We start from the raw sequence: 14,198 nt of genomic DNA on the forward strand, positions 1-14,198 counted from the left end.
CCTGTCTGTTCAGTGGGTGTCATAGATCCAGCCTGGGTTAAATTTTAACTAAATTTGAGGCTGGAATGTGTCACTGCTGTTTGCTGCCATTGTTTCCAGCTCAAAAATGAAAGGAATTCTACAAGTATAGGGTTTGGCAAGTCAACTGATAAAGTTACCAAAATAACCAAACGCAACAGGAAGAAGGAGATGTTATGCTGCAGTGTAACATTATTACAAGCCACATGAGAAGAGGATTGACTGGCGGGTATGAAAGCTGGAACTGCTGCATTCTTCTCCAAACCTGACTCACAACTCATCTAAGCACATATGTACAGTACATACACCAGGGTTGGTGAGTTCAATAGTAAGGCAAAATGGGCCGATATACTTTGTATGTTTTTAGTACCAGTGGCTACTTACACTGATCAGGCATAACATTACGACCACCTTCCTAATATTGTGTAGGTCTCTCTTGTGCCTCCAAAACAGCTGTGACTCAGTGGTTTTAATGTTGTGGCTGATAGATGCTTATACTCTGGTAGAGACTACACCGATCAGGCATAACATTATGACCACTGACAGGAGACAATTCAGACAATTCAGTGTTCTGCTGGGAAACGTTTGGACCTGGCATCATTCATGTGGATGTTACTTAGACATGTAGCACCCACCTAGACCAGACCAGGCACCCCCACCCCATAGCAATGAGCCTCCTTGATGGCAGCAGCCATCCCCAGCAGGATGCAGCCCGACACGGTTGACCTGGCCTCGTCCTCTGGAGCGTCACTGTGGAGACTGGAGCCTATCCCAGCTGTCGTTGGGCGACAGGCAGGATTACACCCTGGACAGGTCTCCAGTCTATCTCAGGGCTAACACAGAGAGACAGACAACCATTCACACTCACACCTACGGTCAATTTAGAATCACCAGTTAACCTAACGAGCATGTATTCACACGGTGGGAGGAAGCCGGAGTACCTGGAGAGAACCCATGTAGACACAGGGAGAACATGCAAACTCCTGATCAAGTATCTGTGGGATGATCCACAAAGGGCCCTTCCCTCAACCCATAGGACCCAAATGCCCCCCCACTAACAACATTATGTTGCCAGACACCACAGGACACCCTCAGAAGGCCCATGTCCATTCTCTGATGAGTCACAACTGTTTTGGAGGCACAAGGGAGACCTACGCAATATTAGGAAGGTGGTCATAATGTTATGCCTGATCGGTGTAGTATATTAGTTACAGAGGAATGCTCTGTGGCAGGTAGACGCTAAAAACAATTTTCTTAGGGGCCAACTGGAAATAGCATCTTAAAGCATCTGTCACCTACAGTCCAGCTGCTGCCGGCACGCGAGCAGCGGTCACATTCCTGTACGAACACTCGGGCAGGCCTCAAACGACGGCCCCACAACTCTCGTTTGTTGTATTTGACACATTTTCCTTTGCAGTTTTAGACAAATCTCACAAAGCCGCAGCTGGCTTCACGCGGTTACACAACAGCATTTTCACCACAAAGGCTGGGAAGTGTTGCATAAAGGCTGCTGAGAAAGGCTCCATAAAGTCTCCATAAATGCATTCCAGAAAAGTTACAGCTAAACTGGCGAAAAAAAACAAAAAAAACAAACAAAAAAACACATGCATGATCCAAAAGCTTGTAAACTGAACAAACGCCCATCCTAACGAGCGCAAGGATATTGTTTTACGTCAGCTGTGGAGCGCTCACTGCGCTGGTTTTGTTTTGGCCTGTCGACATTTGTTCAGCCGTGGATGACTTTAAAGTGTTGTGGCAGATCATCATCCCAGCTATGTCAACAAAGAGGGAGAGAGGGAAATGGAGAGAGAAAACACATAGATGATTTTCTATTCAAGTCAGTGTCAAGTGAGCTTTTAACAGCTCATCCAGACCATCAGCAACTTCAGGATTTTAGGAGAATAAATATTTTACCACTACATCTGTAAATCACTCCAGATCTTTTTGTCTTGTAAACTTGTGAATCAAAGGCGCTCCTATTGAGCAAGACTCCATTGTGAATCCATTTTCCTAAAGCTTGTTCATTTCGCCGAAGACAAATCATTATGTGTGTGCTCACTTTGTATACAAGGCCAAATTCCAGCTGATGTGTTCAGCTGGAAGGAGGCAAGCAGGACTCATAAACCAGGAATCCCTCCTCAGCAGATATGCACAGAAACTCACCCTACCCCCACACAAAAATATTCAGCTCATAGTCTTTTCAGTCGCACGCTGCTTAGAGCAGTAGTATTCAATGTTTTAGATATTAAGAGTGTGTGTTCAATGTCCCAGAAAAGATCGTTTCTGTAAAAAAAAAGAAACAGAAGGACAAAAGAAGTGAGAAAGGAAGTGTGGGATGGGTGGAGTCTTGTTGAATTAGAGTAACAAGGACTTCAAACTGGCCCCTCCCTCCACAGAGAATCACTGGGCAAGTGCCGGGACCTCCTTTTGTCACTGACCCCTTGCACGGCTCATTAAATCCCTTAACTTTGTCATAGATCCATCGCAACTCACACCCACGTACATGCACACACGCACAATTCCCACATTGCACCGTGCCTCCAACCCCCCCCCCCTCCCATGATGCCCCAAGCGCATGGCATTGCCATATGTCCACCACACAGGCACTGGCAGCTCCGCAATGCTTTGTACTGAGCACTCACAACATTTAGAGCAACATGTGAGGAAGGCTCTGCCCGAATGACTGGGAGGCAACAACTAAACACCCCAGGCTTTAGAGAAACATGGTGAGCCCACTGTTCTTCATAGAAGCAGTTGGTTTAGTGTTGAGATATAACCTAGCACAGTCAAACATGACTCAGCCATCCCACGACAATGATGAACACATCCAAAGGCTTTTGCAAACTTTAGTTAATGGATAACATCTTTCCTTCCAGGTTGGAGCATTTATCCAATTGTTTTCCTACCAGTGAGTTTATTATTAAACCACAAAGAAGAAAAATTGCAGGAAGAATAAGATTTTTATTTGCTGGCATCATCACGCTGAAAGGCAGTTTTAGACTTGTGCATCAATTTGATGCAGTAGCAGACCGCAAGAGCTGTCATTGGTCCACTTGGTAGTAGCGTGTTTCCGCTTTAGTATTTCTGGCTGCTTCTTCATCTCCGCAATTTTCCGATTGATTGTTTTGGACCAATAAAGATAGAACAACACATCGAGGGAAGTTTCACCGAGGAGGTTCAGAGATACAAACATTTGTATGACTCGGCAAAATTTCGGCGAACATTTCAGTCGCCATTGTTGAAAGTGAAGCGGGAAGTGGAAACAAAAATGAACGCGACTGGCAAAAAAGACACAGCGCTGAGTAGCGTTTGGGTGGTTTAAGAGCCTTAAAGTGTTACGCGCCATGTTTGAGTTCAGCTCAGTAGCCACAGTCTTTCTCAGGCTGCTGCATCGTAAAACATCACACAAGAAAACTGTGCATTCAAATAATCAAATGAAATAATTAGCTGAAGGAATCAGGAATTAAATCCACCCACAGACTCTAGTCTGCAGTAGCTGTCGGAAACCGCACACAATGGAAAGACGGGCAATCATTTGTTGACTCCCTATCTTATGGGTCATGGCAACCATTGACAAGAGTCCAGTAATGTATATTGTATCACTCACTCTCTTCTTTTAAAGTGGGATGAAGTTTCAACCATTCACACTCACACCGACGGCCAATTTAGAATCACCAATGAACCTAACCAGCATGTCTTTGGACGGTGGGAGGAAGCTGGAGAACCTGGAGAGAACCTACGCAGACACAGGGAGAACATGCAAACTATCCTATTCCGTTCTATTTCACAAGTGACTGTCTCAAACTGATGCATGCGAGGCTTGCAACGGTGGATTTTTTTGATATGTTTTGAATTAATATAAGAAGAAATCACCTGAATTTGCATTTTACAGCTTGTATTTTGTAGATTTGGAAAAACTGTCTCTTGTGGTTTTATTAAACTCAATAAATGATGGAGATGATGCGGACACAAAAGTTTATTTTTTACTGTGCGATAAATCAGACCACTAAGAGAATTCGCCCTTTTTTAAGTGAGAAGATAAGAGAGGACAGAAATAAAGGGATGCGACTTGTACTGACTTGTACTGACACGCCGGCTGTGAACATTTTGACAGCACAGTCAACGTGGACATGTCAAATGAAGACATCCACTTAATGAGAATGTTTTTAACTGCCTGGTTAGACACAGACATGCATGAATAAAATTAACGAATCGTGGGATGCGTGAAATATTTTCACGGTTAAGCGGTTGGACGTTGTCGAGCACAGACGATAGGAATAGTGACAACCCAAACAGTGAATCTCCCTCCTGGCCCGGCGGCTGGAGCAGGTAGAGCCAGCAGAGTGACTCAGCACCGGGCAGCGAGACATGACCACAATACACCACCGCTTGCATTTCTGATGGAGAAGTGTCAGACGAAGCAGGTCACGACCCACCATCAGCTCGAACTGTTACTGACATTCGAGGGAAAAAGGAAGGAACAGCTTCCCTGGCACTATTTACCAAGGAGCCAACTCAGCTGATGCTCAAGGGAAAAAACAGACACGAGAGAGAGAGAGAGAGAGCTGCACTGCATGTTTTCAGATGTGTGTGTGTTTATTCATGTGAGGTAACCTCCCGGAAAGATTCCCAATAAGTTTCTTCACCCCCACCCCAAAAAAAACAACAATGACTTATCCTTCATTTACTCGCCGTGCGGCTACAAGCACAACCTGCTGACTTTCCCCTGACCCCCACGGCATTTATGATAAGATTACACGCATGCATGTGCAGCATTATATGCACACATGAGATCACTAATACTAATATGGGATTACAGCTAATTAGCCCTCTTAACGGTTAATAAGATCTCATTGTAGAGGAACTTTACAAACAACGCTGCACTGTACGAAGCCGCGGAAAAAAGGAATGTAAAACACTCCTTTGAGATGAGACGTCCTGTGTTTTTCTTCAAAGCGTGCCTGTAAGAGATGAAGGGGGGAGGAGGAGGGGTAGGCAGGGGAGGCTTGTAGTGTGAGAGTGAGGCCAAACAGGAGATTGTGGACAGGGAATTTTGGAACTGGTACTTGATGAGTTTTTTAAGCGCACTCGTCCTCAAATCGAGGGGGCGGCACGGCACCCCGGATACTTTAAGGTTTAAAGTAGTTTCGGAAAGCACTTTTTCACTCTCTTGCCGCAAGTTAGGTGAGAAAACGGCTCAGAGAAAAGGTAACGAAATCTGCGTGCCAGCAGCAGTAATATCCGTAATAATCCCTCGTGGCTCAGGAAATGAATATAGAAAGCATCAGGCTACGGTGAAGCAGAAAAACCGGTCCGTGAACTAGAGAAAAACTGTTGCACTAGCGGCTTGGGTTCACTTTTTATTACGTGTGCAGCTGTTCATTTGATCTTTTTTTTTCCTCCCCATGTTGCATTACTCCATCTGCATGTTAGCAGCTTTGAATTTGTGTCTGAATAAATGAGTCAGTGTACGTGTGTTTGTCTGCGTTAGATAATATTCTTACGGCCGCAGACATCTTCCCCAGCCCTCTGCCAGGTCTCCGGCTTCTGACACGGCAGCGCGGCTCCCCACTTGAATCTGATTGCGGCATACACCCCCCGCTGTCTAATGAGAGGATTAGACTCTACATATTTGTTACGATCCCCCGTCGAGGTTACCCTTTCCTCCTCCTCCTCCTCTTCCTCCTCCTCCTCCCCCACTCTGCCAGGGCGCACCGCTGTGTTTACGGGTCCCTGTTGTTTCTCCGTTGCTGGAGTATCTCCTGGCCTGCTGACACATGCAAGGCGCTGCTAGCATGCATGCACGCACACACAGCACAACACCTACACACGCCCACGCACGCTGGCACCTAAACACACGGATGCTCGCAAAAACCGTGGCGAGTAAATATTTCTGCTATGCTTTGCTTTAAAATAACCACAATGCAGCAATGAGCGGCGCCTCTGTCTTCTTTTTCATACGCTGACTGCTCTGTGAAGAGAAGAGAAAGGATCTGAGGACCATCAGCACCGTCCTCCCGGTTCGTGGATAAAAGATATAGAGCTGAATCAGATCTGCCAGTATAATTACAGGCAGGAATCTGAACAATGCTGTGATCTGAACTGTGCCTGACACCATGTACAGGGCCCCCATGCAGCTGATTTACCCACTCCCAGTGTGTGTGTGTGTGTGTGTGTGTGTGTGTCAGTGGGGGGGATTTTGACCTTGGTGTTACCGGTGCCATTTATTACAAATGACACATGTTGCACAGTCTTCCTAACACTGCAGCCGTGTAAAAGACGGCAAGCGACGAATAGTAGAGTTTTACGTCGCAGGAACACTTTGTAACCGTACACTCCGTGCCTACAGGCTCCAGTTCGTGTGTGCATGTGTCTCTGAGGTTAACCATATACAGCCCGGGGTATGCTGCGCTCTCCTTCATCCAGAACAGCAAGAGGCCGTGTCACTTATCTGAGGAATTCACCCTGAACATCTCCTCTTCATAAACACTCCCCTGTGGAGCACATCCCTCCCTCTCACACACACAGACATCACCCCACTGACTCTATATGGCGTGCTCCCAGTTTGCTTTAGGAAGAGCTGAAACTAAAACCTATACAAGATGGCATGTAAGTAAAACAACATCCATCATGCACATCCTACAAACAAGAACCTGGAGCATCCATTAACGGCTGACGCTGTGTTTGGAGTGTCACGGCGTCGCTCATTCACGGCCACCTTTGAAAAATGAGTGTTTTTTTAATTAATTGCTCTGCTTTTGGAGTCGCCAGAAAGACTTTGGGTCAACAAATCACTTCAAAGCTCTTCCCCGTTCGGGAGTCATCGCTCTTTGCGTTCAAGATTCTCTGGAACTGACAGTAGAAATTTGTCTCTATGCCTCAAAAACACAGATCTATATCTGACAAAAACACACACACGGATATGGCTGTGGGAAAAAAATAAAACAAAAAGTGTTTTACTCCAGAATGGAATTCCAGCTGCCTCGTTTCCGACTGATCTCAGCGATGAGGAGAATGTGCGACGGCAGAGATTGGAATGGCACCTGGAGAATGTAGTCTGGAGCACGTTTGCGTTCATCTGACGGAGATTATCTGCTCCAAATCGTCGCGCTCACGCACAAGCCCATTCAGACATAGGCTCAGATAAGATGTGAGTGCCAGCTGAAGGCCCAGGATGTCAGTACTGTGTAATCTCATTCAGTTTAGAAAAAGGAAGACGGGTGATTCATGCGTGTATGGGTTCCGTGGCTGCCTTTGTGTACGTGTGTATGTGTAAGTCTTAGAAGTGTAATGTGACTCGCAAGGGAGGTTGGGGGGGGGGGACTGAATCTCTGACCCCATCTAGATGAGCCAACCTCCGGACTCTCCGAAGGCGTAGCTGCAAGCAACATGAATCCAGACGAACATATGGTAGATGTGCAAGACAGTTAATAAATGGCGATGGCTCTGTGCGCCAGTGAGCGTGCACAATTTAACCATCATTCATTTTATTATTTATACCCTCCCCCCCGTCCTCAAGGGTTTTAAATCTCATGTCTTAGAAAAAAAAAAATGTTGACAAACTCTACCGTCTTCCTCTCCCCTGATCTGACTCATTCAAAATACCACAACAGTTTATCAAGATAACGCGGCCACGTCGTCATGCTCGGTAGCATTTGTTGCACTGTTGCCCAATCTGACTGCACAGATGCAGATCAGATGCGCATATTTTTTTCATACATTCCCGCAGCTGACAGTGACGTCCTTAAATCGGGATATTTATGTTAGTTTTCCACAAAAAAAAAATTGGACCCAAATGCAGACACAGACACAAAGCCAGGCACTTTAATAATGAATAAACAAAACAAAACACAAGAGGTGGAAAATAGATGAAGACGGTGGGATCCCTTGATAGCAGGTGGCACTTGGTTGTGTAGTCTGGAGAGAACCGGATTGAATGCAAAAGTAGATTAAAGGGGAACTACTGTGTTTTACAACCTGGACCTTATTTCTGGCATAAAATATGATAATTTATTCACCCATATAACTTTTGTGTAATTTGTAGTCGTTCGGGAGATATTTAGAACTGCATATATCCATATAGTGGGAGTGACTGGGGCACCCAAACGCATCCTCTAAATAACACATTATCTGCAGCGAAACTCGTTCAGTTCACCAATATTTTGTTATCGTACGCTAGTGGTATTCCCCTTTGAGTCCGGAGTTACCTGTTATCATCATCCGGGGTCTGTAGATTGACCTACAGACCCCGGGTGATGTCTTCTGACCTGGATGATGTAATCTTTGAGCGCCGCGCGCACCCGCAACGGTCAGCTTGTTTACCTTTAATTTGCTACTGCTAGTTTTTTGCAACATGGCTGAATATTTTTCCGATTCTGAGGTTGTGGACGAACCAGAGCAGTTTCACGGCAGATAATGCGTGATTTAGAGGCTGCGTTTCGGTGCCCCAGTCACTCCCACTATATGGATATGCGCAGATCTAAATATCTCCCGAACGACTACAAATTACACAAAAGTTATATGGGTGAGTAAACGATCGTATTTTATGCCAGAAACAAGGTCCAGGTTGTAAAAAGGGAAAAGAGAGGGGTCAAAATCGCAAGTGAAGAGCAAACGGGCGGAACTGGACTCAGAGACCAGTGGAGGCTTGAGATGGATGGGAAGCAGGTGAGTTCAATCAACCAGGAGGAGAGGGGTGGAGTGAGAGGGAGCCGCCCAGCGATCAGCTGCTGGAGAGCACAGATCAGGAAGCAGAAAACAGAACAATTTAGATCACAACAAGCTGATAAACCGGAACTTAATTATGCAACTTAGAGATTTACAGCTTTCTACATTCATGCCACATTCTGGGAAAACAATGCAGATGCACATCTTAGCCTCGCTTCCCTTCTTTCTCGTGCATGATGCAGTCATAGTTTGTACATACTGTAGACAGAAGGTCTTCAGATACCTTCAAGTTCTGGCAGAGGACGCAAGCAAGTCCTCCTCTATCGGTAGGTTGCATACAAACTGTCCTGAAGCGTCTCTCCGTGTTACACGAATTCATCAACAAGGCATCTGGAACGGATATAACCATTAAGGCCTGGCAGCTGGCACAGCTCTAAGACTCTGGCTGGCGAAAGCCCGTACTGCGCGGCTGAATGACAGTATAAATCACAGATCCTTCAGAGCAAATGTGGCTAAATGTTTAGGTGTATGTTGGGCTATATCTTTACCTGTCAGCAACGTGTTTTAAATAAATTAAATAAAGTAAAACCTGACCGTTTTAAGGAAAGCTTTTAACTTCTTAATACACTGATTGAAGGAATATTTTGTTAGCTTTTGTGTAATGTTTAAACAAATGTCAAATAAGTGTAACTTGTTTTATTTTTTTAAACAATTGCTGAAACTTAAATTAAATGAACGCTTTTTAGTTAATGGTCTAAATAACACATCAAAGCAGAAGTTAAAACAAATGATTGCCCGTAGAAGCAAACTAAATTATACATCATCTGCAGAGCTCAGTTGCTCGTGTAGTGAGCACTGCGATGAAACGAACGTTGAACTTAGAAGAATACAGTACACTGTCATTATTTCTGAGAAAGGCTGGAAGACACCGCAGGTCTGCGTGATCATGGGTCTAACTGAGAGAGAAACAACTGGATGATTCTCTGAAGGAAAACAGTGTTCTCTGTGCTGGTTAGTGTATCACATTGTTTGAAGGCCAGCGTCGCGCCTCATTTAAAGAAAAACAATACAAAAGTGTCAGGGTACAAGAAGGCAACTGTTGTTTTATTGGAAGTTAAATATCGCAGGAGTCCAAGGCCTGACAGAGATTCAGTACAATTCAATTTTATTCATGTAGCATCAATGAGAATACAAACTGTATCAAGACGCTTTACAGGACCAGGCCTGAAACCCCCAGAGCAAGCACGAAGACGACGGTGGCAGGAAGAAAGGGAAGAAACCTTGGGCAGAACCTTACATCAGACTAAAGCATACATGTCGAATCTAATCGTGATACAAGTAAAAGGTATAGCTATTGAAGTTGAATATAAACATTGAATATAAACTAGAGCATAGAGGCACAAGACTGTTAGTGACAACAGGAGTTCTATCACAAGGGAGTTAGCTGCTATAATAATTCAATATAAGAGGCATCTTAGGCAGGTTGGAGGATTATGCATTCGGGTAGGAGTGGATAACTGCAGGCCGTACAGCATATAATTTTGTCTGTTGACGTCTGCTGTTAACATTTAGAACAATGTTATTTCTAAGATAATTTCAAGCTACGGTTTATAGTTTGTTTTTATATCATCAGTATTACTTAAAATACTCTAGTCTTTTCAGAGCATGGGAACTATTATCAGTTCACTCATATTCATGCCACACTCAATCCAGCTGTGCAACAACTCACTTTTCTCTAACAGATAACTCCATGTTAATACTCCATATGTTCAGCCTTTGAGCCCTTGAGCGTATAGGCTACTCTTTAAAATCTGCGTGGCTGCAGACATTTCACCATGACTACCTTAGCTTTCAATATTAGCTGAAGTTGGCGTTGGCCTGCGCACTGCTGTTGCCAAAAGTGTTTTAGCGAATAATGAAACTGTTGCTGACAATTTGAAATATACACCCAATTTGATTAACTTAGCCAGAGATTTAAAACTTGTGCTCCCACGCGTCAGTTTCTGCAGAGAGTTCTGCACATGTGCACTGCGGCTCTGCCTTCAGGAGCACCTCTTTACTCAAGGAAGTGAACGTAGTTTCACAAGAACTGAATTTACAGGAATTTCATCAAAATCCCATGCATTGCTCAAGTTGCGTTTGTTGCACAAGTTTGTCGCTCATAAAACGCTTGAAAGCGCAGGTGTTACATTTTGGAGTGCAGTCGCAGCTTCTTCTGTTTACAGGAAGAATGGAGAGGCAGGGCCTCAGCGGACCCCTGAGAGGTTTAAAGTATGCCGGCCTCCTGCAGTCTCCCTGCAAACACACTGATACACTCCACTCTGCACTGGCAGGCCAGTTTTAATTCAGCCGGGGCCTCACGAGGAGGTGAACTAGTCGGATTCCAGCCAGATAAATGGTTCAAGCTAAGAGCCACGAGCCATCAGAAGATATCACGGAGACCTCTGCGTGCCTTTGTCTCGCGCTGCCTTCCGTCTGCTCTCAGACGCTTTTAATGATGTGTCTGCTAAACGCTAGCGTTTATCCAGTGGACACACAACCATCGTCCTTGCGGGGGAGATATGACCATCAATCTGCCACCTTGACTGTGCAGTTTCCCTCATTTCCCTACGCTGACTCATCCAATCCCCTCCCCCCTTGCTCTCCCTTTATTGCTAGAAGCTTCCAATGAGAGTCATCGTTGGCAGCGTGGCCCTTCTGCAGGCTTTGCTTCTGATTTACTGATTGATTTTAGCATTAACGACCACCCCCCTCCTTCCAGCTGCCCCCGTAAACACAGTCACACACACACAAACACACATCCATTGTTGGCCCTCTCCTGTGGCTTGAAGATAAAGCAATGCCAAGCTGAGCCCTTGATAATGCATGTATGCAGAAAGCCAGATGTTGCACATTTCTATCTGCTTGGTGGGTCTTAATTCCAATCGTTGTTTTGAGGCACACTTAGTTAAAAAAAATAAAAAATAAAAAAATCAGAGAAGGGGAAAAACAATTCCCTCAGTAGCGGGTGGATGGCCAGAAATGGAGAGATGAATGATCAGTGGTTTGCAAATGCTGGAAGTGGAAATAACCAAGTGCTTGCCAAAAAGTTTGCCATAACCTAAAATGTGATGTGTTAATGTCGTGCTCTCAACTTGTTTCTGCTGCCCCCTAGTGGCCAAGAAGAAATGGATTTACAGGTTTATGATGAAGAAGAAGAAGAAGAAGAAACACTTTCAGGATTATACAGATGTTGATACATGGTGCATTTTCTTTGCTTTGAATTGTGTTCATTAACGCCATCCTTATGTTTTGCCTTTAAATTCTAACCCCCATACCTATTCCCCAGTCCATCTGCACTCCATTTGCTGCTATACCATACCGGTTTACTGTTATGTCACTCTCATTCACCTCTGTACTTATTACATTCATGTGTGCGCTACTGTGAGCTTTTATTACTACACTTTTTATTGTTATTGCCTCCAAACCATAGTGCTATTAAACTGTATTTCGCTGTTTTCCCACCAGACAATGACAATAAACCTTCTTATTCTTAAACAACAAACAGAAGAGAGTAGGACTGTTCTGTCAGAACAAAAGCCGCCTCGGCCTGTGTGTTTCTGTTACCGCTTATCAGTAGCTATCCTGACAGGAGTGGGGGCGTTAGGTTACGAGGAAACACATGAGCTGCTGTCAGGACTCTGATAGCATGAAGCAGATAGAGTTTATTAACCGAAAGCCATCCTGGTGAGTTTGAATTGCTCAGCGCTGAACGTTTGTATATATGTAAACTGGCTGGACGCACACTAGTCTGAATGAATCAGTGACTACGACCTCGTTCCTCTTCTGCGGTGTCCTTGAAGTTGTTGGGAAGGGGGAGAGATGTTAAACTTTAAACATGTTTAGCATCGGAATTCAAATGAATGTTTAAAACCTGATGCACAGAAAATGTACTGAAGGGTAAGTCGTAATCAACAAAAGCAACAAAGCCTTTCCTTCCTCCTTCTCTCTATGTTCACAGGCATCGTTCGTGGCAATAAATCTGATTCTACACAGATTCCTCTGGAAATTGAGCCATAAAGTGACCAATAACACACATTGTTCAACTAGTTTGTTTTCCAGAAAACCCTGTACCCCTTTGGTTTTATATGTACACAAAGAGGTGAACACATTTGATGCGGTATCCTTAACTTGACAAAAAATTATAAAATGAAGACATGCTGTTTTAGCCTCAGTAAACCTGGCACCGCTTGCTGCACGCTAATCTTAAGACGCAGGGGATGGATAGACGCACGATAATCTTTAAGAGGCGGCGGACAAAATCTTGATTTAGAAAAAGAAAAAAAAAAAATTGGCCAGAGAACCTCTTGGCAAGCTGCTCTATCCTTCTCAGACAGGCGGAGACGGAGGGTGTTAGTGTATGTGTGTGTGAGGGAGAAATGGGTGACAGATAGCTAAACGAGGGGAGGGCTGGGGGAGGATCTGCTGAAGGCAAATTTCCATTCAGTCTGGGGAAAAAAAAAAAAAAAAGGAAAACATGAAAACTTCACCCTGCCCAACAGTTGCATCACAATGTCTCTCATAACTGACTGAGCTGCACGTTAGATGTTATACACCGATCAGGCATAACATTATGACCACTGACAGGAGAAGAAAATAACATTGAGCGTCTTGTGACACTTCAGTGTTCTGCTGGGAAACTTTTGGACCTGGCATTCATTCACCTAGACCAGACCAGGCACCCCCACCCCATAGCAATGACACTCCTTGATGTTCAGCAGCCATCCCCAGCAGGATGTAGCCTGACACAGACACACACACAAAAACACTTTAGGAACAATTAAAAAAAAAAACATGAACAACACAAGGTGTTGACCTGGCCCCCAAACTGATCAAGTATCTGTGGGATGATCCACAGAAGACCCTCCCCTCAAAGCCCCCCCGACTAACAACATTCTGCTGAACTGTTTTGGAGGCGCAAGTGAGACCTACGCAAGTTAAGGAAGGTGGTTTTAATGTTATGCCCAATCGGTGTATACACCAAGTTTTTTTTCCTTGTCTGTGCCTTAAATAGCGCTCCTATAAAATTTACTTCCTCTACCATTTCATGACGTCTCAGAGTTACTGAGAAACAGCATACTGGTAAATAGTTAACACTGAAAGTTGTTTGTTAACATCCTGCAGATGATAACGTCAAGCGGAGTCTTTGTCCAAATTGGGCACCGAGAAGAAAAGGGGAAATAAACCTGGATGCAAAAAACCAAAGTGGTAAAACACGAGACAGCGCCCTCTAGTGTATTAATAAAATAAAGTCATGAACTCTGGATAAAACTGATTCCAGGCTGGGTTGCATGCATAGCCCGCCAGAGGGGAAGTCACATTACAGGCCTCTCAAGAAGCTCACATGCTTGTCCTCAAAGATTTACTCAGGATAAATGACTGTGTAATCCTTGTTGCAACTATTAAACAAGTCAAACTGTTTACCCCGACCGTCACGGGAAGGAGGTGAAGCCGTGCATGTCCATATTTTTTAG

The sequence above is a fragment of the Chelon labrosus genome, assembly GCF_963514085.1.
Source record: "Chelon labrosus genome assembly, chromosome: 3".
Taxonomy (NCBI): Eukaryota; Metazoa; Chordata; class Actinopteri; order Mugiliformes; family Mugilidae; genus Chelon; species Chelon labrosus.